Source organism: Ambystoma mexicanum, chromosome 8 (genome assembly GCF_040938575.1).
Source record: "Ambystoma mexicanum isolate Mex_15411 chromosome 8, UKY_AmexF1_1, whole genome shotgun sequence".
NCBI classification, from domain to species: Eukaryota; Metazoa; Chordata; class Amphibia; order Caudata; family Ambystomatidae; genus Ambystoma; species Ambystoma mexicanum.
In genome coordinates this window covers 857,737,473-857,764,958 of record NC_090929.1, presented here as the reverse complement: position 1 = coordinate 857,764,958, position 27,486 = coordinate 857,737,473, and the positions used below count along the sequence as shown (strand labels likewise).

At 49.6% G+C, this 27,486-nt stretch overlaps 1 protein-coding gene across 1 annotated transcript in view; it reads right to left on the bottom strand.

Annotated features, from left to right (window-relative positions):
• LOC138472517 (protransforming growth factor alpha-like) overlaps positions 1–27,486 on the bottom strand; it is a 528,662-nt gene that overhangs the window by 231,588 nt on the left and 269,588 nt on the right. Inside the window, exon 2 of the mRNA XM_069610741.1 lies at positions 23,624–23,710. The gene's annotated coding sequence lies outside the window, so the exon portion shown is untranslated. The remainder of the gene's footprint in view (positions 1–23,623; positions 23,711–27,486) is intronic.

Sequence of the window (27,486 nt, the reverse complement as noted above, 5' to 3'; positions counted from 1 at the left end):
AATGTGCAACCCCGGCCTGGGTGCCCCCAGAGCCGGGGCTGCTGTGAGGTGGGTGCCCTCAGCCCATGTGACATGCTCCGGTGATCCGGGGCTAGCAGGGTGATCCCTGCTCATTGTTTGCTGCATGAGCGCAGCCGAATGGTCCATGTCGGGTGATGCCGATAACATCTGTGGCCCGCTACGGTGGTCCAGGAGCGGGCCACCACAATGGCGACAAAGGCTGGTCTGTGCCTGTGAGCTGGAGCTTGCGGGCTGTGGGAGCCCGTGTGTGTGAGGCGGCGTCGGCTGCTCCATGGGTGGCCCAGGGCCACGTGCTGTTCATGGGCATGGGCCGTCTGGTGCCTGCTGGTTCGAGCGCGGCGTCGGCTGCTGCTGAGGGGAATGCGTGTGCAGCCGAAGCGGCCTCGGCTGCACTGGAAAAGAGGTGTGGCCACAAGCTACTGGGCCCGCAGTGCGGAGAACAGCTGTGAGCTTTGGACAGGGTGCGGGTGGAGGGGTGCTCACGCGGCTGGGGTTGGTGTGTGCATGCCCCTCCGTGTGCGCCGTAGGTTCGACGGAGGAAAGAGAGAAAGGAGCCTGAGGGCCAGCGGCCACACCGAGGTAACAAAGGATGGGGTGTGACAGCAGGACCATGTGCCCGGCACCACAGAAAGGAATGCTCGCTCTGAGGAGCGGCCAAGGGAGGAGAGGTGCAAAAGGGGCCGCCAAACAGCTGGGGTGGCCCTGATGACTAGCGGCATCGGCCGCGGCACTGAAGAGGTGCAGGGGCCGCCAAACAGCAGAGGTGTCCCCCAAATATAAGGCGGGCCCATCACCACCTGGGCCCGAGATCAAACAAAAAAAAAGAATTGGAATTGTGAATGGAGGCCCGTGGCGGCCGTTGAAAGAACAAAAGGAGGGGACGTGGCCTCCTAATGCCTGGGCTCGAGATGGTGGGAAAGGAAAGCAGTTCGCCTGCAACTAATAATAAAAAGGGCTGCAGCGGTGCACCAGGAAATCCGAGAAATCCCAGCCAAAGTGAGTTGGGCAGGGCCTAAGAATAACACAGGCCTGCCAGGGTGAAAAAGAAAAAATATGCTCCGGACCGGAATATTTACAAAGGAGAAGGAAAGGAGCCGAGATGAAACAAAGGGCGCACGGGAAACGTCTGCATATGCTGTGTCCCCTTCCCTGCCTCTGGGCCCCTTGTGCAGGCAGCAATGCCCGTGTTTGGCCTGCATGCCTCATCCCCTGGAAGCCCATCATATCCCCTTGAAGTCCATCACGCAAAGGCAGATGAGCTCGACCCAGTCGGTGAAGAGCTGATCCGGTGCTCTGTGCAGAAAAAGATCAACAAAAGAATTGCGATGGATGGGCCCAGCGTTCCCATGCCACACAGCACAAGCGGCAGGTACCAGCCCCCATCCCGTCAAGAATAGAGGTGGCCATCGGACTGGCGCTGTCCATCGGCCCATGAGCCCATCAGATAACTCCTTGCAGAGGTTCTCGTTGTGAGGGTTGCAGCTCTTACGAGTGCTTGTACGCCCTTCCATGTCACAGAGACTCCTGGCTTAGAAGTGGAAGAGGTGCACTGGCCCAGACACCCCATCAACAGTGCCTTCCTGCCAGGAGCCCTGTAAAAGCTGGGGAAGTGAAAGGAGCGATTTTGGCAGTCGGCCGCCAGCACCCTGCAGCAGTGAGCCTACCCTTTCTTTGAATGTGGCCAGTGTGGCCCCTGGTGCTTCCAGACGCATGTGTGCCCATCCGGAACTGTGTAGTCGCCTGTCATCCGGCTACAACTAGCCAAGGACTGGGTCGATGTGGCCCCTGGTCACCCCATGTGTGGCTTTATCGGCCCCTGAACTCTTGACGGCCCGGGAGACACCTCATCGGAGGACGGACGGGTACCCTCTGGACCCTGTGATTGCACACACAATGGTTGGGAGTCTGCAGACCCAAACTGGCCCAGCCCGAGTATGGAGTGGAACTGTGTTCATGTGTTTGTGGGTGTTGTAGTATGGGGTGCCAGGGCCGAAACACATTGGTGTGTCAGTGGAGCATCGCCCACTCACTCAGGTTAATAAAGGGTGTGAAAACGAGTTTGTTTTATAGTTATGAAAAAGGAGGAGTGTTGCATGTCACCCATTCTGGGGGACATGGTACCTCCCAGTTTCTGCATCATGGTCACATGGGGTAACCATGCGAGCAAGTAAATAAAAGGGACATCAGTCGATCCTAACCTGACTCTGGTGTCGTTCTTGCAGGCACCATGATGGTGCCACACCACGTGCAGGAGGCCCAAGGATGGGGCCCTGCACGAGGTTGGTGCCCCTGCTGGGCAACAACGTCCCCCTTGGATGTGCAGTCCATGTGACCATGGCTGAATGTGCAACCCCGACCTGGATGCCCCCAGAGCCGGGGCAGCTGTGAGCTGGGTGCCCCAGCCCACGTGACATGCTCCGATGATCCGGGGCTAGCAGGGTGATCCGTGCTCATTGTTTGCTTCGTGAGCGTAGCCCGAATGGTCCATGTCGGGTGATCCTGACAACTTCTGTGGCCCGCTCCAGTGGTCCAGGAGCGGGCCATCACAATTGTGATGCTTGTGGTGGAGAGTCAGATAGTTCAAGAGTCAGAGAGACCGGACAGTGGTCGGAAAGTGTACGTGGGAGGATATCACAACTCTGTACCATATTGGCTATCAAGGGGGTTAGTAACCAGTAATCTATTCTGGACTCAGAATCATGAGCCGTGGAATAGTACGTGAACTCCTTACTATGTGGATGCAGTGTTCTCCAAATATCTGTGAGGGGGAGCTTTAGTAGGATTTGGTGTAGTATATTACCTGCTTTCGTAAGCACCTGTGGTCCATCGGATGACCAATCCAACTTTTTGTTTAGAATGGTATTAAAATCTCCCCACCACATCACCCAGGTCTTATCCAGTGGGATCAGCATGTCAATAATTGTCTGGTAGAATTCCGGATCATCCAAATTAGGTCCGTAAGTATTGAACAATACCATTGGATGCCCAGCTACCTCACCCCACACTAGTACATACTGTCCCAAAGGGTCGACCTTGCTTCTAGTATACCGGAAAGCGACCGAGGGGTGGACTAGAGTGAAGACACCTCTAGCCTGCGTGGAGTATTCGGTGTAATATCTCAGAGGACCCCAATTGCGGGCCAAGGAGGTGTTTACTTTCTGCAGAGCATGTGTCTCCTGTAACATCAGGATCTGTGGGCCGTGTCTTTACACATATGCACTGACTTTCCTTGCCTTACCTGGGTTGTTAAGGCCGCAGACATTCCAGGTCATCAGTTTGATTTGCAGCCCTCTACCGTTGGGACCCATTGTTGCCATTTACGACGTACTCTACTAACAAATGTAATGTGTGCACACTTATTGCTCAATTACTTGCAACATGACCATTATTTTCAAAACATTTAACCATTTCAAACCACGCTGTCTCTTCCGCCCTGCCTTCCCACCCCCAAAATTATCTGCAACTATTCTGGGGAGGCTGTTTACACCACAACCCCCAAGTAATATACCAGCCCAATCGGCTTCTGGTTCAGGTTTAAGCTTGGACTGGTAATGCTTGGATCCATCCCACAACATCAACCCCAACTGGATGATGTACTCCCCTTTAACTCGTGGAACTTTCCCGAGGAGCATAAACTGTGGCAACCACGGAAGCCACAACCGCATGCCGCCATCCGGGCAACTCTAAATCAAACATAGTGGTGCTATCAAATTGCTCAGGCTTATAGTGCAAAGCATAAAGGATATAACAGGTTTCATAGTTTAGTTTGCAGGATCTCTACTTTCATCGTCCGGGCCCGGGCTTCTGTTCTGGTCCGCATCCCAGATTCGGGGTGGAATTGGAATGGAAGATTCAACATAGTTCATAGCTTCAGTAGGATTTTCAAAAAAATGTGCCCTGCCTCCATGCTGAATCAGCAGTTTTGATGAAAAGATTAACACATACAGGATCCGGCGCAGTCTAAGTTGTCTCTTCACTGGGTCATATGACCTCCTCTGGGCTTGCACCCCTGCTGCAAAATCTGTATAGATATGATTATTGCTTTCCTCATACCACAACATCCTCATTTCCCTGGACATTCTCAGGATTACGTCTCTGGGCCTCATTATAACTGTGCCGGTCCGGGAACAACGGTGCCGGTAACCCTACCGGCACCGTTGTTACCGGACCGGCACAGTATAACTCTGCGGGTGGGTGCTGTCACGCCCCACCAGGGTCAGACCTGCCGGGCGGGATGGCACCCGCTCGCAGAGTTTTCACGGGAGCACCGGCACCATTGTTAGGTGCCTCCACAAAAATGTCCATTTGGCCTTTGCAGGTGGATTCTGGGACTCCAACAATACGTACATTGTTCTTCCTGGATCTCAACTCCAAATCTTCACATTTGCCTCTAATCTTGGATATCTCTCCCTTTAAGTGCGTTATGTCTCAGTCCTGTTGATCCACCTAGTCTTCAGTCACGCTTATTCTGGCTTCCCTATCTGTTATCCGAGTACTCTGCTTCTCCAGTTGTGCCTCGAGTGATCCAATTGTTGCTACTATGTCATCAAGTTTGACATTCATGGATAAGAAGCCTAACTGCATCACTGTTTGTACGTGATCCTCTCTAGGATTTCCGGTTGACGTTGATGGAGCATCTGTAGATGGGAGTACCGCTAAGTTCGCTACCGGGTTTAGGAGTTGGTGAAAGAATCCATAGGGCCTTTTTCCTTGCCGCCTGCACCCTTTGTCATTGTCGATGGAATGTAGTGAGGATAGCCCCCTCCTATTAGTCAGGTCTTCTCAGCAGTTTACCCTGAAGATGTAGACTTTGTAGGGATTTACAGTTGGCCAGTCTGGCCCCTTCTTCTCAAGTATCGATACGGGGCAGTCACCTGTCTCTGGCTCGTTAATGGTACAGTCTTGGCCATTGCTTGTATACTGTCCCAACTATGGTTCAAAACTCTGAGGTCGGAACAGGAGCAGGCTGTCTTGTCCTCCACACAGGGAGGTATCTCGCCATCTACAGAACAGAGCATCAGGGTGCAGATATGACGATAGATTGTCCACTAATGCCAATGCGTGCTATATCTTCATGTCTGGGGTGTTCCGATCGCCACACTGCACACATTCGTTAGGGTCTACTATTGTGTTAGGGCCTTGGGGGCCTATGGTTGCCAATCCACAGTCTCAAACGAGTATATGTAACTTTAAGGGTCCCATGAGTGAGCTTTTAGTATAGATGGCTCATGTTGGTTGGAGACACCACATACAATGGTTATAAGAGCCCCAATATACTGTCAGCTTGTGCATAAGTACATCTCTGTTTTTGTTTGTTTGTGCCTTTCTCGGTTAGCACTGTGAGGATTAGGATGGACTTTCGCCTGCCCTGGACTGAAAGACCGCAATGTGCGTCCGGGACCCTCCATAAGGCATGACCCGCAAGGGTTTACCACAATATTAGGCTCTCGGGGGCCGGCGATGGACACTCCACAGCTTCCAACAGGTATATATGACTACAGAGTTCCTGTGCCTGCTCTTTGATGGCAGTGACTCCTGCTGGTCAGAGACATATATTTTAAATGTATATTGTAGTACTATTGTACCATCATTCGACACATAGGTCCAGTGCCGCCTCCTCTTGTTCGTGCCCCTTTTGCTTCGCCCTGTGAGACTTAGGATGGACTGTAGCCTCCTGCGTATTAGTACATAGCTCCGTGGGCCAGGAGCCCCCCACAGGGCCCTCCACCGCTCTTGCACCACACAGTTTTATTTACTGCACCGCTGTCACAAGGGCACCGGTTATATCTAACTTAGATCAGTTAGCTGGGTGCTCATGAGTCAATGCACCACAGCGGGGCCCGTCTAAGCTTCACCTCCACCACCATGGGGGTACGCACACATAAACGCTGAGTGGCCTGACGAGGGATAGGAAGTTGTATATATTGACTCGGCGTGTGGGGCAAGTCTACCGGCCTCTTCGTGTTTCTGTCCGAGAGACTATGGCCGCCCCACGTTCCAGCCGCAGTCTCAGACACCTCCGACTGCGTTAGCTCCCTGTTCCTATCAGGGCCTTAAAAATGCTGGAAAGCCATGTTGGGAGCTGTTGGGAGCCAGTAGTAACGGGCTGGAGCTGCATCTCAACTAAATGATGCGTCGCCTTACTCCCACAGAAAGGGAGATTATGGCGGTGCTCCTCTGAACTTTTCTTTCAATGTCTGTGGGATTTGTACATGGATGGTGCAGAGCCCGTCATCCAGGTCCCACCACAGGGCATGTGCCTTGCACTGCCTAGACCGCAGTTTTCAGCAGTAGTGGCAGGGGTCCCAGAGAGGCACAAGCGTCCCCCAAGCACAGCTTAATAGGGAAAATGATGCAGGCGACCTTGGCAGGGGGTGGGGCAGCCCGGTCTCGTCCTCTGATCCGTCTCAGCCCAGTCGGTGCCGGCAACCTCGAATGTTGTAGAAACGGGGAAGGTGAATCCAGTCTTCACAGAAGCCTGCAGCGTATGACTCCTCCCACACAGCGGCCTATGTAGCCGCACACTCTCCCTCAGCAGGGTGTCCCGCTTCAGAGAAACCCAGCGCGGCCCGAGATCCCCACCTCTCACGGCAGACTGACAACGAGAAATCCTCCATCTTTACAGAACGTAGGAAGCTCCAAGTAAGATATCACCTGCACCGAGCCTTCCGTCACTAAGTTCCACCACTTGAAAAATAGCCCCGTTGAGGATATTTAAATGTTTAGGATTTGGCCCGGGATGTAGCTTCACAGTCAGGCAACCATCTCCTTGCTGCTCAACAGCACCCCCCAGAATATGCATTTTTAATACCCTGTCTGTTCATACTGACATCACTAGTAGTGTGTACATAAGTACAGTATCTTACATAATGAAGATTCCCCCTGCTAATAGCGCAGGGAGCTCTTGATTCTATTAAAGACAAGGAGGCGAGCATTATGCTTCATCTTCTTATTTATTTGCTCTCCAGCAGTTTCAACACAACAAATAAAATGTCCATCTTTCTGATGGCCCAAACACATTTTTTTTTTTTCTTTTTCAAAACTTCATTTCCCATCAGCCTAGGCCCTGAACCCAGTGTCCTGGTCATGTGACCTAGTCCTTCCTCTTCCTGTAAACCTCCTCTTCTTTGACTGCATTCCAACTAACATCGTAAACATCTCCTGAACTGACAACTTGATCCGGGAGGTCCCTGAACTGTAGAACTGTGAAAACGAACTCTCGCATCCAAACTTGCGATCTCGATTAATGCTTTCCGATCAGCTCTCGTGCTTACTCAGCCGTTCTTCTGATCTTCTCCTAAGACGGAAAAACAACAGTACAAATTAGGGCGGCGGATACACACCCTATTCCTGAGGAAAAATGCACTTGTTATTCACTCCGTACATATCTTAATATTACCACGTCATCTCTTATCCTTCTCTCGTGTATCTCGGGTGGGAGATTAATGCTCGCCTCCTTGTCTTTAATAGAATCAAGAGCTCCCTGCGCTATTAGCAGGGGGAATCTTCATTCTATGTCAAGACGGAGGCGAGCATTATGCTTGTTCAAAGCTTCTTACCATAGCTTCTGCCAGCGCATTAATTGGCTTAAAGTAAAACGTTCTGAACGTGCTATCACTCGCCCAATCGGCTGCTTTCAGAATATCTTGCAATGTCGCTTCTTGACGGAGTGCTTTGGATGCCCCCGCTCCTCTCACAGAGTGTGCTCCAAACGTCGCCATGTCTATCCCTGCTAGACTCATGACTTCTCTAACCCACCTTGCTATAGTGGCTGTCGCTACGCCTTTATGCGGTTTCCTACGCGCTATCAGCAATTGCGTCATCCCCGACGGTCTCAGCTCAGCTGTTCTATTTATATATTCTCTTATGCATGCGGCTACGCACCATTTAGGATGGTCTTGCATATATGGATACGTTATTGACGAGGAGTCTGTCTTTGTCCTCCTGGCCAGATGGAAAGTCACTCCGTCTGGCCCGTATATCATTCTGTCTACCTCCAATGCTCTGACGTCTGCTACTCTCCTGCAAGAGATCATGCATAGAAGCATCGCTAATTTCTCCGACAGTCTTCCCAGTGTTAGGTACCTATTACTGGGCCAGTCGGCTAATAGTCGAAGCACGACTGTAACGTCCCATAGAGATTTATACCTCGGTTGCGGAGGCTTTCTGCCTCTTATCCCTTTCAGGAGTCTAATTACTGCCACGTTCTCACCTACTGGTACTCCATCAATAGGCATATGGCCTGTCGATATTGCGGATCGATATACCCCTATCGTGCGGTAGGCTTTACCATCCTGCAGAAGTTCCGCCAGGAAATTCACGATCTCTACTAGAGGGGCAGAAAGGGGATGAAAACCTCTCGCCTTGCACCATCTTGACCATTTGTTCCAAGCTGCATCGTAGCTCCTTCTAGTCGACGGAGCCCATGATTCTGCGATGAGGCTCGCAGCTTGAGGCGAAATTCCCGGGGGATTCCAACGTCTCCTGCTATCTTGCCCACCATTAGCGGCATCGTCCCCTTCACTCTCAGAGGGTGATACGACCCAGCTGGGTCCGTGAGGAGATCTTCCTCTTGCGGCAACACTCGAGGATAGTCCGCCATCAGTTCCATTAACGCTGGAAACCAGACTTGGGACTTCTATATCGGCACTACTATGATCAGATTCGCTTCCTCCTTGCGGACTTTTGTTAGAACTCTGCTTATCATTATAAATGGAGGGAAAGCATATAGCGTTTGACCTCTCCAATCTTGCAGAAAAGCATCTGTCCCTGCTGCTGCTGGGTCCAGCCTCCAGCTGAAAAACCTGCTCATTTGAGCGTTCAGTCTGGACGCAAATAGATCTGCGTGAAACGGTCCCCAGAGCTTCTCTATCCGCTGGAATGTCGCTCTGTGCAGCATCCAGTCGCTGGTGTCTGTGAGATGTCTGGAGTTCCAGTCTGCCACCACGTTCTGGGCTCCTGGTAGATATTCTGCCGTCACTGCCGTTCCCGACTCCAGACAAGAGTGCCAGAAGTCCTTGGCTATCTCTGCTAACAATCTGGACTTCGTCCCACCTAAGTGATTTATGTATTTGACTGCTGAGATGTTGTCCATCTTCAGAAGTATACATGAGTTCACTCTGTCCTTGGTGAAGGCCCTGATAGCAAAAGAGCCGGCCAGAAGCTACAGGCAGTTTATGTGAAGCTTGAGCTCCTCCGAGCTCCATCTGCCTCCCGTTTGGAGTTCTCCGCATCGGGCACCCCAGCCTGCTCTGCTGGCGTCCGATTCTATTACCATGTCCGGGCGGTCGCCAAAAATGGCTCTGCCGTTCCATGCCTCCATGTTCTGGAGCCACCACTCTAGCTCCGTTCGGGCTTCTTGGTCTAGCTGGACTAGCTGGTGATAGCCGAGCCCTTGCTGTAGGTGTCTTATTTTCAACCTCTGGAGCGCTCGGTAATGAAGGGGCCCTGGGAATATCGCTTGAATTGACGCCGCCAGCAGACCCACAATTCTTGCGATTGTTCGCAGCGATGCGGTCGGGCTGGCGAGGCAGGTCCTTATCTCCCTTCAAATATCCCTGATCTTCCTGTTCGGCAGCTCCAGGGTCGCAGACCTGGTATCTATAATGAAACCTAGGAATTCTATCCTCCTGACTGGTACAGTTTCCGATTTCTCTTGGTTCACTAGGAATCCCAAAGAGGTCAGTAGGTTCGCTACCCATCTGGTCTGATATCGCAGCGCCTCTTCGCTGCTTGCCATTATTAGGATATCGTCTAGGTAGATGATGATCCGAATGCCTTTCTCTCTGATTGCTGCTGCTACTGGTCTCATCATTTTCGTAAATGCGCAGGGAGCGGACGCTAGGCCGAAAGGCATCGTGGCGAACTGCCATAATCGCCCGTCCCAGTTGAAAGCCAGGAAGGGTCGGTATTCCTGATCTACTGGGATCGTGAGATACGCGTCTTTCAGGTCTATTCTTGTGAGCCAGTCGCCCTGTCTGAGCGTGTCTCTCAGTTGGTGAGTCCCTTCCATCTTGAAGTGGTTGTAGACTACCCACTCGTTCAAGTCCTTCAGATTTATTACTGGCCTCACTGTCTCTTTCCTGTGAACCAGGAACATATTGCTTATAAATTTCGGAGCTACGCATGGCTCGTTGGCCCGTTTCTCCGCTAAACTCTGAAGTTCTGTTCGCAACAGGGCTGCTTCTGTTCGCTCTGTCACTATCAACCTGGGGGTTCTGTATTGGATCGGGGTCTGTGTAAATTGTATGTGTAGGCCCTTGACTGACTGAAGCACCCAAGCGTCGCAGGAAAGCGTGCGCCAGTTCTCCCAGTACATCGCTGTCCTCCCCCCTACTGCACGGTAAGCGGATACTCTCACCTGTGGGAACGTATTGTCCTCTTCCCCGTCCTCTGCCTCGCTTTCCTCTGGGGAAACGGCCTCTGGGTTGGAAGAAGGTGTCTGGCTTCTTATCATCCCAATATTGCGCTCTGTTCGATTGAGGCCTTCTGGCTGACTGATAACGACCGGACGCTCGGCCTCTGTAGCGACCGGTCCCTCCAAAAACCCTTCCGGGGAAGATTTTTCTAATGGAGGCTTGCGCTTTCTCCAATGAGGTGTAGGTCCCTACGAACCTCCCCATCTCCTTTCCGAAGGTCTCGCCGAACAGCAGTCCTTGCGCGGCCTCTCCTGCTTCGTAGGAGGACAGGTCTCCTAGCTTTTGATCTATCTTCAAAAGCAGTCCTCTTCTGCGCTCTGAGGATATGGCGCAGTTCGCGTTACCTAACAGGCATACGGCTCTTTGGGCCCAGTTCGCTAATACATCCGGGACAATTTCTTCCCCTGTGTCTTTCGCTCTTTCTGCCAGGTCCATGATCTTGGCTAGTGGGCCTGCTAGATCCAGGACCTTCTCCTGACAACTCCTCCAGGAGCGGTCGATCCCTTTCCTAGGGTCTCTATTCGATTTCGCCACAAACGCTAACATTTTAGGGTCCAATTCTGGCGCTTCTGCTACCTTCCCTGGGAGTTCCGGCCTGGGGCATTCCGCCCTCATTCTTTGCCTCACTTCCTTCTCTAAGGCCTTGCGCAGCCTCTGCGTCATGTATCGTGCCACTCTCGGGGAGGGCACCCATTCCGAAGATCTCGGGTTCCTAATCTCCTCGGGTTGGAACATGTCTGAGGTTTCCTCCTCTAGATGATTCAGTTTTCTCAGTCTCTTTTTCGGAGGCGGTAAGCTCCCTTCGTCTCCCTCCTTATCTTCCTCCTCCTGCGAAGATGTTGGAGATTCTACGGGTTCCTCTTCTCGAGGGACCTCCTCTCCTGCGTCTCCCATATTCTCTTCCCCTGGGTAGGGGGTCCTGAGGCTCGGCACCTCCGACTTGGCCATAAAGGCTTCTCTGAGCCTATTGAAAGCGTCGGATGCCTCCGGGGCCTTTGGATTCGCCCCTTTAGGTTGGCCCGGGGGGTCAGAAGAGTTTGCGCTCTTCCGGGCCTTCGTACACCCCTAAGGGCTCTCTGGCGTGGCCCTGGTGGACGTGCTTGTTGATGGTACGGTGCTTCTGTCCTTTTGGCTTAGGAAAGTCTCGATTGTTAGCAGGCGGTCCTGCAGGGGTCTGACTCCTAGAGCCACTGCCTCTATGAGTGAATTACCCAGCACGTCCTTGAAGCTCTGAGCCAGGTCTTCCGAGTACGTGGCTTCTTGCTCCTCCTCACTCCACTCAAAATCGGCCATGATATGTGCTGGTAGGTGCCTGATAGTACCTGAACAGGTGTAAGGGCACGTCCACTTCTCACTCCTTTATCTAGAGGCTGCACCTGGCTGCAAAGCAGCTTCTTTATTTTTTTCAGTGTAGGCACTGAGTTCACTAATTCGCTCTTATGAGCGCTCTCCGGTAAAGGTTATCGATCTAGCTCTGCCGGGGAAATCGGGTCGCACTGCCCGCGCAGCGGTTAGCCCCTCCTTCCCGAGGGAGGGGGGGCTCGTCCCTCGCTCTATACGCCGAGTTTCTCGGCGAAGCCCCGCCCCCGCGAGGGTGGGGGCTGGGGAAAGAACGTATCTCCTCCGGCGTCGTCCGCGTTGGGCGTTAACTCTGTCTCTCGCGCCTCCCTCACGAAGGTGGGGGTCTCGCTCCCTCACTGTCGACGCGAGTGCGGTGTCTCAGGCCGGCCCCTGAGGTGCTGATACTGCAGCACAGGGCTCAGGCTAAAAACAAATTAAAGTAAAGGATTGTCGAATCCTCCCTACGCTGCGCGATCCCTGCGCGCTGTCCTAATGATTGGTCATGAGAAAAACGCTATCTATCATCACTGCAACTGATAACCCAAGACAAAAAGCTGACAGAAATGCGCAGCTAAGTGAAAGGGTACTTATCTCTTGGAGAGCAGGAAAAGAAGAGGAGGTTTACAGGAAGAGGAAGGACTAGGTCACATGACCAGGACACTGGGTTCAGGGCCTAGGCTGATGGGAAATAAAGTTTTGAAAAAGAAAAAAAAAAAAGTGTTTGGGCCATCGGAAAGATGGACATTTTATTTGTTGTGTTGAAACTGCTGGAGAGCAAATAAATAAGAAGATGAAGCATAATGCTCGCCTCCGTCTTGACATAGAATCAAGCTTGTGCAATTAGTGAAGAAATAAGTATCTTTTCTGCTAGTAAAACTGCAGCAGATGGATTGTTACCCAAGCAGAGATTTAATTGCACTGGTCCACTAAGGCTACTTGGTTTAAATTAAAGGCAGTCCGCTTGATACATCAGTGGAACTAATAATGAAGTAAATTGTGTGGAGGGGAACCAATACATTTGCACTTATGTGCAAAATAATCCGCTATGCGAACTTTCCATCATTTGCACTGGAAAAGTGCAAACGAAGGTGCAAAAACATGTGCAATCTCCATTACACCATCTTTTGTGACTTTATAGTGCAAATAATGAAAGCGTCGTCTGTGTGTTTACACATGGTAGAGCTCATTTTGAATGAGCTCGTGATCTGGAGGTGGGCATGATAGTCGATTGTTGCCTCTGCTGGGGGCCTTTTCTCCTTGGCCCAGTCCTCGTCGCCAATGTTAATGAGCTAATAACTTACACTTCACAGCAGTCGTTGGTATTTGAGAGGGTTTATTTAGCAATACATCCAAGAGAAAGGCCCCCAGCTGTGAGCCAGGATATCTGACTCTCCTCCTGCTCTCAATCCTCTCCCTTGCTGGAATGTGGAACTCTTGCTTAGTTATAACAGCAATGGTTCCTTGGTAACTAGGTAGCATAGCAGCAGATGACAATGATGGTAAATCTAAACACCTCCTAACAGGGCACCCGTTACATTAACACCTCAACGTAAATGTCTCCCCAACGCCAAACCTTCGTCATTTGCATGACGTCGGGAGAGTGCAAGACGGGAGGGCAGAAGGCGGCATACAAGCATGTACAACGCCTTTCGCCCTACATTTTTGCACTCTGCCACGTAAAAGAAGTAACCACCGCCTGCCATGCTTAAATGGCAGGCGGTGTTTCAATGGATCCCTATGGAGTCTGCCTGCTTTTTGCTAGTGCAAAAAGCCAGCAGGTTCCATAGGGATTCCCAGCATTTGCACCACCATGAAAATGCATGCAAGTGCCCATGTTGGACTATTTGTATGGCAGAAGTGCAAAAAGCCAGCAGGCTAAAGTCTCGCTTTATGCAAACGACGTGCTGCTGTCCTTAAAGGACATATGCCCATCCCTATCATCCTCCCTCGAAGAACTGCACTGATTCAGGGAGGTTGCAGGGTTTGCTATTAACTTTGGGAAGTCTGTGGCCGTGGGGATAGGACTAAACTCTGGTGAAGTGGAAAGCCTCAGACCCCTGTGCCCAATTCAATGGAAGTGCAAATCCATCCCGTACCTCGGGGTCCATCACCCGGCCCATCCAAAAGAGGTGTTCCCACTGAACTTCCCTCCTCTCTTCAAGGAGCTGGATCAAGACCTTGAGCGATGGTCCTCGCAGGAGATCTCTCTTATCGGGCAAATCACGGCCTGTTAGATGAATCTTCTGCAGCGGTTCCTATACGCTTGTGCCTCCCTACCCACTACAGTCTTTATGCATCTGTTACGGCGACTACAGAGAAAGAGAAAAATGTTTAAGTTTATATGGAGGGGTACGAAATCAAGGTGATCCCAGAGAGTTATAATGGGCAACTCATGCTTGGGTGGTCTGGGGGTCCCTAACCTTCGAAAATACCAGATGGCATCTCAAATGGCACACTTTCGAACATGGTGCTCACCGGATAACCCCCTGAAATGGGTCGAACTAGAGCAATCGCGGCTCCCGCTCTTTCTTCACTCCCTCCCCTATGTTCCTCACCCGTGTCGAAGGTCATGGACAAAGATCCTGGCCTCCACTAAATCCACCCTGGGTATTTGGGAGGGGGCACTGAGAGCCAGGGGGATTCCACAGGGTCTAGGTCCACACTCCCCGGTCTTTCATAACCCAGCCTTCTCCCCAGGGCTTCTCCCATCGAACTTCAAGAACTGGGTAGTGGGAGGGTTGAAATCCTTAGGGCAATTGTTTGAAAACAGCCAACCCTACAGCTTTGAGGAATGTAAACAAATTTTCCAACTAACCGAAACGGCCAGGTTTACTTATGCCCAGCTCCGACACTGGTGCTCGCACCCCTCGGTCCGACACAAAGCTACATGAGACCCCAGCCCTCTCAAACTCACCCTACAGGACCTACCAATGAGAGGCGGGATCTCCAAGCTTTATAAACTCCCACACAATGACCTCCTCTCTGCCAGACCCCCATATATGGCACAGCGGGAAACTGGCCTGGGCCGTCTACTAGATGACCTGATCTGGGTGGATATATGGACTTGAGCCCACTCCTCCTCCTTCTGCATTACCAATTGTGAATGCACCTACAAACTACTCCTTTGTTGGTACTATTGCCGACAGGCCTACACCAATTCAACCGAACCCTCAGCCCCTTATGCTGGCTTAACTGTGGACAGCCTGGATCCTATTTCCACATGTGGTGGACCTGCCCTAAAATTAAAACATTTTGGAATCAATGTGTCGCCACCATAAAAGAAATCACCCAGGTAGCAGTTCCCATTGAACCTGGGGTTATCCTACTGGGTGCACCAGCATCAGGATCCTACACCAGATCCGGGAAAACTGCCATACTACTTACGCAAATGCTATTGGCGGCAAGGATCACAACAGCTCGGACATGGAAGTCCACTGAAGGCCCATCAATGATCTTGTAGTGGATCCAACTATGGGACATTCTGGTGGCAGAGAAGGTCACTGCAACTAGGGCGCGGCTTCCTACATCGATTCACTGACATTTGGACCCCCCTGATGGAGTATGACCAAAAAATCCCAGCACAAACCTACAAGCCCTGTGAGACCCGACTGGTCCTAGGCGAGGCTGGGGAGCAGGGACCTCAAAGGCCCACTGGGAATGGCCAAGAAGACATTTGACCGGGGAAGCGAGATGAAAGGGGGGGAAACCTGGGGATAGGGGGGACTTTGTTGAATAAGCCAAACGGTCATTTGAATGAAACATAATACGTAGTAACACATGTTCTGCCTGCTGTAAATTTCTTCACTGTGCAACTGTTTAAAAAATAAAAATGTTTAAAAAAAATAAAATACAAAATCCAGCAGGCTTCATAGGGATCCCCAGCATTTGCACCACCATGAGAATGCATGCAGGTGCACATGTTGGAGTATTTGTATGGTGCAGAGGAAGGGAGCGGCGGAAACTCAAGTTTCGTTCCACCCTCCTCTCCACTATACAAATGAATGGAAATGTAGCGTGGCGTGAAAGGAAGGCGTAAAGGCCTTACTCAAGCCTTACTCAAGGCTTTTACACCTTTTATTCATGGTACACCACAGAGCAAAATGAGCTGCTTAATGTCGATTCCTATAGAATTCAGTGGATTTTCACTAATGGAAAGTGTCATGCTGCCATAAATACATACATTTTTTCTCGGTGAGCATAGGGGACAGGTGGGATTTCCATTATGAGACCCTGCTCCCAAATCAAAAAGAGCAAACATTCCCCAGCACAGTGTCTGTGGCATAAAAGAATGCGTACATGTTATATGCATTGTTTCCACACCCCAGGTACCACTCTGGGGACTTAGAAAATTAGGCCCAATGTGTCCTACATACTTTGATCATGAATTGCTATCAACATCAGCTCAGGTTGCAATCTGAGTATTGCTTTCCTAGTGCAAATACCATGCTTTCTGAAAGTGTGTGCCTTCTAATTACTAGCTGCATAACACTGACCATATTACAGATGTCTGCGAATGTTAAGGAGGTTCTCTCATGCTTCAGGAAAGTCTTAACACAGGTGTTTCCTAAGTAACTGTTCTTTGCAAAACCTGTTCCACTTTTATTCCTGTTGAGAGTAATAGCACCAAAAGGCTAAACTATATACGTCTTGCGATCCAAAAAACAAGGATCATTCTTTTATCAGAAATAAATACACCAAACCTCTTAGGGGCTGTAGTGTCCTCTCTCTCTATTGTTAGTGTGATGCCCTTTCAGTTGTTTGTACTGTGGGTTGCAGCCCACGTTTTATGTAGGCGGAGCACCCCCCTTCGCGTCAGTTCGCATTGAAGGATTAAAGAGGTTACATGCACAGAGAACGTCTCTGCACGTCATTGATCCTGTTTCATTTAGTTGCATGCCTGCCGTATTTGTAATACTTGTCAGAGTTGAACAATGGCGACGAGATGATCACCTCCCGTGCACATTCATTCTTCAAAACCGGTGCTTTCCCTGTCACGTGGCGGTGGAAACCCCAGCTGATCCTCCCGAACCGCCCGTGGCCCGGCCTACAGATGCTGAACTACCCACAATCCAAAAGAAGGTGAGACCACTGCGCAAGAAACATTAACGCTGGCACGGCCACAGAGGAAACGTGGCATCTCCACACAGCACAGCATTTCAGTACCCCAACACCCATTTTCAAGGGGCAAAGACTCATTTCTGAGCTGCAAGAGCCCAACTCGCTACACACCCTGTCACAAGTCAGTTCTCTCCTGCTACAAACATCAGACTCTGGAGAACAAATTGCAGGAAAGGCCTCGCTGCGTACCTGCTGTCATCCAGCCTACAGCAACCCACTGCACTCCCAGAAGGTGAGCGTTGGGCCCCAGCCATCATGTCTGACAGTGAGGTGGGCAGTAGCTCTCAAAGCCCCCATTTCACTTCCACCCCTCGCAATCCTACACACAGGGAGGAAGGTGGCTATGACTCATTACAATTGCAAGTCATGCAGCATTTCGACATTTCTGACACAAGCAGTCTGGCACCAAGAAGGTCCATGTGGCTAAAGGAATTGCATATATATATTGACGCAACAGGTGTTAGAGAAGAACGCCGTCTGAGAGGAGTACTATTGCACTCAATAGGACCGGTAGTGAGGGACATTGGGGGTCATTACGAGTATGGCGGTAGGGGCTTAACGACACTGTTAAGGATGGCAGTGCCATTAAGCCCCTACCGCCATATTCCGAGGTACCTTAGCGGGTCCCAGCAGGAACGACTGGTCTAACCAGCCGTTCTTTGCGGGACCCGTTAAGGGACCTTGGAGCTAATAACGGGCCCGCAATTTGCAGGCCCGTTATTATCACCTTCCCCATTCCCATTGAGCCCTCTAGGGGCTGAAATGGGAATGGGGAATGGTTTACTGAATGGGGACTTACCGGGTCCACATAGGTCGGAATGTCCCGGTAACTCCCCATTCAGTGAGACCGGACCCGGCTTTGGAGGCAGCAAAACTCGTAATGACCCCCATTATGTTTGAAATGCCTGAAAACATGACAGATACTTTCCAAGGCATAATTGATTTGCTGAATAGTTATTTTGCACCATTGAAGAACGTAGACTACGAAAGGCAGGAAAAGGGAGAACAGATGGACAATTTTGTAATGCGGTTAAGGAAAAGAGCAAAGTACTGTGATTTCGATGGCTACTCCACAGAAGAGGCCCTAAAATCACAGACCATCGCAGGGTGCAAATCACCTGCGTTCCAGAAAAGCTGTTAAAAAAGTAGAACCCTGGATGAATTCCTCCAACCCGTGAGAGCGAATGCTGCCTTATCTCTACAAACGGAGTCACTAATCAACATTAAAATATCCCAATCTGCGTCACCAGCAACACTGTGCCCCATACGCACGTCGGAACATGTTGACAACTTCAAAAAGATTTGTTTTAAAATGATGCATAGCAGAAAAACTATCACTAAAGTGTTTTTCACACAGGTAAAGATTACATTCCTTTAATCATAAACAATATTAGCACCCAGGAACTCATACACTCTGACCAGACCGGGCATATTCCGCGCAGAAGCATATCTGACAAACATAGAAGGCTCCATCATGTTATAGAACAGACGGAAAGGGACTCCCAGGAGGTTGCAATAATTTCATTAGATGCAGTGAAGGCCTTTGATTCTGTCAAGTGGCCTTAGTTGATGGCGGCCTTGAAGGAGTATGGGGTTGGGCCCACATACTTGAAGTGGGTCCAGTTGCTGTACAGTAAACCACTGGCTCGAGTCAGGATGGGAGCGACCGTCTCAGAACGATGGCAATTTAGTAGGGGTACTAGACAGGGATGCCCATGGTCCCCGATGCTGTTTATCTTAGCGCTGGAACCCCGGGCGATCTACTTGAGGCAGCAATATGGAGAAGTGGGGATCAACACGAAGGGAGGGCAACATCTGCTATCGATGTATGCTGATGATATGTTGCTATATTTGAGATACCCTGAAGAGAACCTACAATATATTCTGGAGGTAATTGAGCGATATGCGGTGCTGTCTGGTAGAACAGTGAACCCCAAGAAATCGTGTATATTTCCCCTTGGTAAATATAAAGGGATACCACAGGAGATACTGCCGGTATTACAAATACAATGGGAAACCGATACTTTTAGATACTTGGGGATAGATGTACACCATAGGGTCGAGGTCGAACATAAACAAAATACAGAGAAGGCTGTGGTTAAAATTGAAAATAGCATGAGGTTCTGGCGAAGCTCTTTTTGACCATGATGGGGAGGGTGGCGCTGTTAAAGATGGTGGTACTGCCTACACTACTGCACTATTTTGTGAACATACCATACATGATACCCAAGTCATTATTTGTACAAATCCAGAGTATGTGTAGGGGGTTCATTTGGCATAATTCCAGGAATAGAATAGCATTAGGGAAACTGCAGAACGCACATGAATAGGGGGGCATCAGATTGCCCAACTTTGAGATTTACTATTGTTAGGGAGAATTCTCATTCTATGGCTAATTTCCCTTACCTATAGAGTCCCCCAGCCGGTTTGCTGGATTCAAAGGGTTTGTTTCTTTTTACCTGCTAAGAATGAGACTCTTTTTCCCACTCTTAGGCATTTTTGCTATGTGTGTTCTAGGCAATTTTGTGTTTAATGCCTATGGGATCTTTCTCAACCCCATAGGAACCATCTTTATTCCCATGTGTTACACAGCGCCATCAGTGCAGTGACACAGGTGTGTCGTAGCGACCCCCAAACATAGACTCCATACCCTGGGACTGACTACTGTCTCCCAGGGCATGTAAAGTTCCCATTGACTTTACTAGTCAAATCCTATGAACTAAACCAGTAGGACCCATCTTACTATAGAGGTACTGGAAGGGGTTAAAAGTTTTTCCCCTATGTTCATTTTCGAGAGGGTACCGTACAGTCCCTCTCTCAAAAGTCTCTGGCTGGTGGCAGTAGTTACTACCATAAATATTCGACCGCAAATATTTCCCTATGTGATTTTCCCATTGTTCGTGACTACCACTTTTTCTGACAGCCTCTAACATACCACCAGTGTATTTTAATATTAACTTTACTCCGGTAGGTTTTATTTGCCAGAACTTTAATATAATTTCTTTCTCGTGTCATTCTCTAAACTCCTAACCCAAGTCGGGGATCCTTTGTTCGTCCATTTGGCGGGCTTCTGCCAAGAAGCCCTCCTTTCGGCGCCACTGAGTCTGGGGTGGGTCCATTGTGTGGGAGGGGGAGTAGGACCCCTGGACAGGGTTGCCTCAGCAACCCATGTCGCACTTTATCCTGATAGGCTGGAGGGTCTCCCGCCAAGATGACCACTCCACTGTGTGAGTGACAGCTAGGCTGTATGAATGGGGATCTTTTTGCATAAAAGCAGGGTCCTGAGGACTGGAAGAGCAAGACGTTGCCACTGGAACTAAGAAGCCAAAGAGGAGAGAAGCCAAAGACCACTGCAACGACTGAACCACCAGTGAAGCCCTGCTGCAGCGTCTCACCACTTTTCACCACACGACGAGAGAAGATCTTCATCTGAAAGAAGCCTTCTTCCCTTGAGCTGGTGAGGCCAACCAGTTTGCCAATTGCCTTCCTGGACCTGCCCTGGTCGAAACGCCAGTACCCTGTACTTGGAGACTGGATAGCCAGGCACCCGTCCACCCGGACCGCGATTTAAAGGAGCGTACCTTTTATTCGTCGGGCAGCACCGTGGCTGGTTTCATCCCTGTGTAGTGCAGTAATTCGAACCTTCCTCCACGACGAGAGCCTCTCTTCCTCTGCTGGATCACCCGAACTGCAGGAACTACCAGGAACAACTGCCACCGCAGGATCCACTTCTTCATTTTAAAGGTACATTGTTCCGCCAGGCCGCCCTTTCTTCGTGGTAGCACTAAAGGTGTTTTAAATCCTTTACCTACCTGTTGGGTTGGCCGCCCCTCTCTCTTGATTCTTTCAACGTCTCCATCCACCTTTTCAAAATCGTTAACCAAAGGCTTGACTGCAGCTACAAGAACATTTTGCTCCTGGGCCCTTGCCCTGTACCAACTGACTTTGGCACAGGCCTACTGACTCTGGTCACATGTGTTAGATCTGCCTTCTTTAGACTGATTCTCTGCTAGAACTGTGTAGTGTGCCTATTTCTTTTAAATACCCTTTCCTTCCCATTTTTAAACCTTGTGAAATGCCATTTTGCTCAGTTTTCATTTAAGTATTGCGTATACTGATGCACTGCCTTGCTTAAACTGGTTCACAAACTGATGGGAAGTATTGCTAGGGTGTGTAAGAACCTATTTCTAAATCACTTGTGCTTTCCCTCCTTTGTGAGGAATTGTTAGAGGATCCCTTGTGTGTAGTTGTCACTGTGCCGTTTTGCTCAGTTTTCACTCTGGTTCCCTTGGTCTACAATTTAACTTGGGAGTGTGTATGTTTTTTCTTTGACTTAATTTAACTTGCTTGATGACTGTGATACATGTGTTTTATTAGAAGTGTATAAAATAAATATATATATACTTTTTAAATACAAAGCTTTGGTCAGTGTTTCCTTGTTCCATAGTCTAGTGGGCCTATTGTGTAAACCCTGAATACTGCTCATCTCCCTCTTGAGATAAGTCTGACTGCTGAGCCACAGCTACCAACTAAATCTTTGTGGTACAGACTGATACCAAAGGGGATTTATTGCTCTCACCTGTAGTCCTAATCTTGTGTAGTGCTCCCTAAGGTAACTGCACAGGATTCTGCCTTACAACTATCTGGCCAGCGAGCTACAATATGTGGCAAAGTGGTTATCGGAAAACTCCACACCAGAGTCCAGATTGTTGAAGGCTGAATGTGTGCTCTTTTTTCTGAATTAATGGATATGGCTGCCAATATCGCAACGAGACGAAGGGACAAGAATGTTCGATATGGGAAGGAACGTTTGGCGAAGGGCCTGCCGGGTCCTGGAGAGCCCGTCCCTGTGTTCCCCACAGATTCCACTAGTGACATTGGGAGGGGTGGACGAGCAAACGAGGAAGGCAGTCAGAAGGCACTGGGAACCGGTCAGCATAGAACTCTGGGGGATTTGTGGAAAGGCAGGAAGGTGGTGGAGTTTGATACTTTGGTGGAAGACACCGGTTTACACCAGGGAATATATATTACTTATACTAGGTTAGTGCGGACGATAAAAGACACGTGGTCGGAAACATCGTTGGTCAGACAGCCTAATACGGCCATAGAAACATTTTATGATGTGTTGGACGGAGGCCATGAGGTCTTCCGAATATATGAACTGTTGATGTCGAAGGTGGGGAAGGAGATGATTCAGTTGAGGCGGGACTGGGAGGAGGAAGCCAGAGAATCAATGGGTGATGGGTTGTGGGTGGGGGTGCAGGGATACCACAAAAAAGTGTCAAGGAACGTGAGATTGCAACAAATCCAGTTATATGTTACCCATAGAGCGTACATGACTCCTAAGAAGATAGCTAAGTTTAAATACGGAGACACAAACATGTCCTAAATGTGGAGAAGTGAATGCGGGATTTATACATATGTTCTGGACATGCCCAGAAATAAGGAGATCCTGGGGGAGGTAGCCCACCTGATGGTGGAGAAAGAGATACATTTGGATGTGGAATCTATGTGGGCGTGCATGGTAGGGGGGATCCCCAGGCCGCGCAAATTGAAACACATAAGTAAACTCAAAGACCTGGTTTACGTTCTAGCTAAGTACAGAATAGCTATGAGCTGGAAAGCAAGCAACAGACCAAAAGTACAAGTCTGGTGGCATGATCTTCGGAAATGGGCAGATGCGGAAACGGTGGTGTGGAGCGAAGCAGTAGGCAGAGGCAGGGAGCAAGAAGTAGAGACTTTGACAGCCTGGAGGCATTTAGTAGCCACTCTGTCTGCGTCTGGCCTAGCGTGCTTGGAGGTCGACGGTTCTTCAAAGGGATCAGAGGGCGGGGCGCCCTCAGAGATGGTGGTGGAAGGCGGTGATGTGGGGTAGGCTCGGGATAAGGGACGGAGGAGGGAAGCAAAGAGGGGAGTAGTGGAAACTAAATGAAAACTGCACATGAGAATTGTAATGTATAACCGTTGTGTATTTTATGGTTTTCACATTGGAATTAATAAAACATTTTTTTAAAAAAATATGAGCACCCGGGATGGGGGCGCAGCCAATCAGGTTCCTTGGTTTACCTGCTTATACTCCTGATCTCAGCCCGTTCTCCATGGAACCCGATCGCTGCTTCCCCCGCTCCACCATCTTCTCCACACCTACCCACCTTTCCACTTCTTTGTTTTTTACTAATCAATACTCCCCTCGCAAGCCCCACTTACCCAATTGTGGCAGTGGCACTGCCTGCCGCCACATCAGCTTCCCACATCTCGCTTTTCTGGCTGCCATGGAAATAAATGAGGGGCTCCATATGGATCCCTGCCTTCCACAACCATGGTGGCCATCTTTTCACAGCATTTTCATTCAATGAACGGGACGCTGCGTTCCTTGGGCTATAACAGGGGCAGCATGGTTTTGCTCAGGCCTTTAACTCGGGCTGCCAGGCGTTTACCCCCCCGCCCCTCCCGTTATAGGTGTAGGCCGTATAACGGGTTACTAAAGCTATAATAGTACATGGCCTATTATAACCAACTTCCGACAAGCATTTCCCACTAATGGGCATGTCTTCAAGGCTGAAAATAAATCATCATAAAAAAGGGAAGAAGAGAAGAAAAAGATACATTTTACTGCATGTTTAATTATTCATTTAGAAAACAACAATTCATCATAAAAAATTGTCATTGGTGCCACTATATTAATTAATGTGAATACCCCATGAATGCAGAATGTACCACTGTACCTTTGTGCACTTCTAATATGTATTTCCTATTGAACTAATCCATGTTTTTTCTCTTCCCTTCCGATGGCCAATCACTTATGAGGTTACCTGTCAAAAGAGATTAAAAGGACTGCAACTCAAAACAATTACAACATTTCCATAATACACATATCATTTTGCACAATAATATGAATTCCTTTATTATTCAGCTGGCGTAATACATCTCAGAATTTCAATTCAAAAGTATTAAACTTTGATTATCAATGATATTCGTCTAACATGGAACTCCATGTGACAATTTCAAAAAATACAGTAGACAAATGTCTGTGTAAATATCTAACCTGGGAGAGCATTCCCAAAGCGTGAAAACAAGTTTGTTGAAGAATTACTTTTGAAGTATTAATACTTAGCTCTTGCCCAAAAAATGGTAGCATCTGCGTTAAATTATTCATTTTGATATAAGTTTGCTTGCAAGAAATGTAGCTTCTGCAGAAACTTGTAAAATAAATACATTTAAACAGGCTTGTTTAATGTGATGTAGAGGCCTGTCCGCTAAGAGTACAAACTATGCGGTGAAGGGGCTAATATCAGCGTTTTCCCACCTTTTCCCAGTGCAAAAAGGATAGTGATCACATGCGTGCTCTCAGGGCGGCCATATTACTATGTCAACTCAGCAATAGGCTTGCATTAAATACATCGCATTAAATATAGGAAAACCCAAGAACAGAATACCTTCCAAACATTTTTAAACTTATTGATAAGTTCAAACATATTATTGTAATTGTTCATTTATAGAGCATGCATACACAGGTGGAGTGCATCAAAGCGCTTCAAGGCGGGAGGGGAACAAGGGAATACAATAATCATTCTTAGGGGGCGTGGCCTGGCGCGCATGGCGTAAGGCAGTTTAGGAAGTGAGCTCCGGCCAAGATCCTTTTCCAAGATCCTAAAAGCACAGAAAAACGGCACAAACTGCTTTTGAAGGACACTCGAGTACAGGCGAAACACTTATCTACATTCCGGTCGCTAATACGGGAAGAATCGGAGCCGCAGGAAAGCAGAAAACATCACCTTAAGGACTCCCCTCCTCCCCCGGCATACCAAGATGGCGGACGGGTCCCCATGCTAGCAGATGGGGGAAGGGCCGCTTGTCGCCGCGGGTGTGTGAGAACTTTGACAAACTACAACAAACTGAAATAAGCAGTCCCCAGCACCGAGGCAGAGGGAGATTCCCCAATACAGACAGAGCAGTGCAGAAACGGAGCTACGCCTGAAGCACCGCTCACTAGTGCGGGGGACCGATGTGATGGAGACGAGAGCCGTGGCTCGCCCGAGGCGTCGGACGGGGACGGCGCGCACTGCACACTGCCGCGTAGGAGCAGCAGAGAACGGAGAGAGCGGCCGCAAAGAGGTGGCGAGAGGCGGTGAGAGGCAGAGGAAGTGCACCGCGCCTGCAGGTGAATGCCTACCCACCCGAGACACACTGGCAATTATACCCACTGCACAGAACAGGAGACTGCCCCTGAAGGAGAGGAAGCATCGGTAAGCAGAGGGATAGCTACGAGGTGGCAGCGGGCAACGGAGAGAGCAGACCGCACCCAGTCTGTGCAGCCCACCTGCCCCAGAGACATCGGCGACTCCAGCAACCGAGAGGTACAAGAATCTAGCCCGGCAAAGCGCCCGAGGTGAGAAAGAGAGGCGATTGAAAGTCGTGGGCTCACAGTAGGAGCATAAACAGGCTTGGGGCCCCGAGACATGTAGTTTGGAAGAGGGCATGTACGATTGGTGCAGAGGACAACAACCAAGCTGATAAAGAGAAGGGATAAAAAGTCGTGAGCACACAGTGAAAGCATAAACAGGCTTGGGGCCCTGTGACTTGGACTCCGGATGAGGTACATATACGATTGGCGCGCAGGACAGCAACCAAGGTAATAATGAGAAGCGATTAAGTGATTAAAAGTCATGGGCCCATAGTGGGAGTAAAGGCATGCTTGGGGACCTGTGACCTGAACTTCGGCCAAGGTGCATGCATGATCGGGTGCGAGGACGGAGAACCAAGAAGCAGCCAATAACTGCGGCAAACAATTGTACTTGAACTACACCTAATAGGCGGGTTAGTCAGCATTGGACGGGTAACACGCGGAGCAAGATAGACCCCCTTTTCCTCCTGTAAAATCGGCAATGTAGCACATACTCCGAATATAGGGGCCACACTGTGCCACAAACTAACTAGATACAGCTGATAAGCACACAAACGTACTACAGGGAAACGCTGCCCACTAAGGTGGGGGGCAGGAGCTAACAACGAGGTGCATACCAACAACTGGATGAGAGACACAGTGGGGCAAGACCTAAAGAGAACACCTCGCAGGCAAAACCCAGACCTCGCGTTTGATGTCCCCGCAGAACTCAGCCAACAGAGCACAACAGTGCTGGACACAGTAGGACAGCCGCAACACAGTATTGGATACACCATGCCGCCCACCAAAGATAAAGATAAGCAAAAATCCAATATTATGGACTCGTTTGCAGCAACAAAATCGCGACCCCCATAACAAAATGAGAAAGCAACATCGGAAATAACCAAAGCCATGGAGGTAGAGAATCGAGACGGGCAAGTACTGGAGGCAATAGTTGCACTGAGGCCCTTCTTAGACACAAAGATCGATGAGGTAAAAACAGATATGCAGCTGATGAGACAAGATGCAAAGAACTTAACGGAAAGAGTAACCACCGCAGATGCAGGACTGCAAGAAACAAAGGAATCCACAACGGACTTGAAGTCCAGGGTAACTGAGTTAGAAAAGAGGGTAGCAACACTAGAAGCGAGAGCTGAAGTGGCGGAAGGGGAGGGCCAGACGCAGCAACATCAGACTGCTTGGAATTCCGGAAGGAACAGAAGGCCTAAACCCAACCAGATTTGTGGAAACACTGATACAGAAGGAAATTGGCGCAGGCAAGCTCTCACAGGGCTTTGCTGTGGAACGAGCACATAGATCCCTCCAAAAGAAACCTCCCCCGGGCTCATACCCTCGGCCAATAATTGCAAAAATCCTCAATTTCCAATACAGGGAAATTATACTCAGGTACTCCAGAGAGGGGGGAGTGATAGAGCGAGGTGATTCCAAGATAACCATATACCCTGACTATACACCTGCGGTGTAGAGAGCAAGGAACTCTTACGTCCCGATCAAGGCAAGACTAAGACAACTGAACCTAAAATACATGCTACTATATCCCTGAAGATAATCCACAAAGGACAAGCCAAATTTCTCGAGACACCAGCGGCTGCCAACATGTGGCTAGAACACAACAATATGGCGGAGGGCAAAGAACAGGGCACGTGAAAGATAGCACCACTGAGTAAAGTTCAAGCCTGACAAACTGCGACTGCTTGCGACCACTGCTTATGCAACAAGCTACACAAAACCACTGCTGAAACATTGTCAGGAACGGCCGGATGACACGCTCAGCGAGCCAGCCTACACACCGAGAACTACCCCTCGGATCATTTACTCACAACCACGGACGGGAGCTCAAGGTATCACACATGCAACCCGCCACAACCCACCCTATTAGGACTTGTGCAGGCCAGTTGCCAGCACACTACTCACGCCAAACGACCTGGATAGGCCTATGAGGTGCAGGAGCCCCCGAGCGTTGCCTCTTCTGTGCAACTGCTGGGCGCAGTTCAATGTTGTTAAAGTTTGTTAACTCATTTGTTGGAATGAAAGTTGAAACAGTTGAAAAGTCTCCAGGATATGATGCAGCACCTCTGGCGAGGACACGGAGGAGAGAAGTGGGCAACCCGGAATCAAGCGACCCAGGGGTGAGATGACCACACTCCCTGACCACCACGAAAGGTGAGAATGACATTGTGGAAG